Consider the following 2,500-nt stretch of genomic DNA (forward strand, 5'->3'; position numbering starts at 1 on the left):
CACATTGCATGCGAACCGCATGAAACTTCCAGAGGCATTTGCAGCAGGAATGCATGTGCACTCAAAAAATGTGATATTTTTCACGGAGAGACCCCGTGAAACGCTAGAAGTGGGCGGGGATGTCTCTCTTGTGGCTCACGGGGCTGTTAGGGTGGCACAGAAATCCCTCGGAATGGGAAAACGGGTCATTTTCGTGTCGCCACATTGCATACGAACCGCATGAAACTTCCAGAGGCATTTGCAGCAGGAATGCATGTGCACTCAAAAAAGTGAATATTTCTCACGGATAGACCCCGTGATACGCTAGAAATTGGCGGGGATGTCTCTCTTGTGGCTCACGGGGCTGTTAGGGTGGCACAGAAATCCCTCGGAATGGGAAAACGGGTCATTTTCGTGTCGCCACATTGCATGCGAACCGCATGCAACTTCCAGAGGCATTTGCAGCAGAAATGCATGTGCAGTCAAAAAAAAATTGATATTTTTCACGGATAGACCCCGTGAAACGCTAGAAATTGGCGGGGATGTGTCTCTTGTGGCTCACGGGGCTGTTCGGGTCGCACAGAAATCCCTGGGAATGGGAAAACGGGTCATTTTCGTGTTGCCACATTGCGTACGAACCGCATGAAACTTCCAGAGGCATTTGCAGCAGGAATGCATGTGCACTCAAAAACTTCTATATGTTTCACGGATAGACCCCGTGAAACGCTAGAAATTGGCGGGGATGTGTCTCTTGTGGCTCACGGGGCTGTTAGGGTGGCACAGAACTCCCTCGGAATGGGAAAAGGGGTCATTTTCGTGTTGCCACATTGCATAGGAACGCCATGAAACTTCCAGAGGCATTTGCAGCAGAAAGGCACGTGCACTCAAAAATTTTAATATTTTTCACGCATAGACCCCGTCAAACGCTAGAAGTTGGCGGGGATGTCTCTCTTGTGGCTCACGGGGCTGTTAGGGTCGCACAGAAATGCCTCGGAATGGGAAAACGGGTCATTTTTGTGTGGCCACATTGCATAGGAACGGCATGAAACTTCCAGAGGCATTTGCAGCAGGAATGCATGTGCACTCAAAAACGTCTATATTTTTCACGGATAGACCCCGTGAAACGCTATAAATTGGCGGGGATGTCTCTCTTGTGGCTCACGGGCGCTGTTAGTTAGGGTCGCACAGAAATCCCTCGGAATGGGAAAAGGGGTCATTTTCGTGTTGCCACATTGCGTACGAACGGCATGAAACTTCCAGAGGCATCTGCAGCAGAAATGCATGTGCACTCAAAAACGTCTATATTTTTCACGGATAGACCCCGTGAAACGCTAGAAATTGGCGGGGATGTGTCTCTTGTGGCTCACGGGGCTGTTAGGGTCGCACAGAAATCCCTCGGAATGGGAAAACGGGTCATTTTCGTGTTGCCACAATTGGCATACGAACGGCATGAAACTTCCAGAGGCATTTGCAGCAGAAATGCATGTGCACTCAAAAACGTGAATATTTTTTCACAGATAGACCCCGTCAAACGCTCGAATTTGGCGGGGATGTTTCTCTTGTGGGTCACGGGGCTGTTCGGCTCGCACAGAACTCCCTTGGTCCACCTGATTCGTGCATACAGGCAGCAACTAAAACTCTGTAAACCTGCTGTGAGGACATCTAAACAGTGGACCAGTGAGGCTGTGGAAGATTTGCGGGCGTGCTTAGACTGTACTGACTGGGATATGTTCACGACTGCTACCAATAGTCTGGATGAACTCACAGAGGCTGTGTACATCAGCTTCTGTGAGGACTGCTGTATCCCAACACGTACCAGGGTGAACTTTAACAACAACAAGCCCTGGTTCTCAGCAAAGCTCAAAAGGTTGAGGTTGGAGAAGGAGGAAGCGTTTAGGAGTGGGGATAGAGACAGATTCAAGGAGTCGAAGAACAGGTTTAGCAAAGCGGTGAGAGAGGCTAAACGACTGTACTCAGAGACACTAAAACACCAGTTCTCTACTAACGACGCTGCTTCTGTCTGCCAAAGGGCTCAGGCACATCACCAACTACAAACCCAGAGCGCCCCACACCACTAACGACTCCCGCCTAGCCAACGACCTGAACGAGTTCTACCGTAGATTTGAAAGACAATTGGACTGTCCTGAACCACCCCTTCCCACCCAAGAGGCCCCATCCCCCACCCATACTACAGAAACGACTCTCTCCTTTCAGGAGGGAGAAGTTAATGGGCTTTTCAAGAGGCAGAATCCACGCAAAGCAGCCGGGCCGGACTCTGTCTCTCCAGCCACCCTCAGGCACTGCGCTGACCAGCTGTCTCCGGTGTTCACCAACATCTTTAACACCTCCCTGGAGACATGCCATGTACCAGCCTGTCTCAAGTCCTCCACCATCATCGCTGTGCCCAAAAAGCTAAGGCCAACAGGACTAAATGATTACAGACCGGTCGCCCTTACATCTGTGGTAATGAAGTCTTTTGAGCGCCTGCTCCTGGCACACCTCAAAGCCATCACAGACCCTC

The sequence above is a fragment of the Petromyzon marinus genome, unplaced genomic scaffold (assembly GCF_048934315.1).
Source record: "Petromyzon marinus isolate PM22_M1 ecotype Great Lakes invasive population unplaced genomic scaffold, UKy_Petmar_22M1.pri1.0 PM_G_Scaffold_55, whole genome shotgun sequence".
Classification (NCBI taxonomy): Eukaryota; Metazoa; Chordata; class Hyperoartia; order Petromyzontiformes; family Petromyzontidae; genus Petromyzon; species Petromyzon marinus.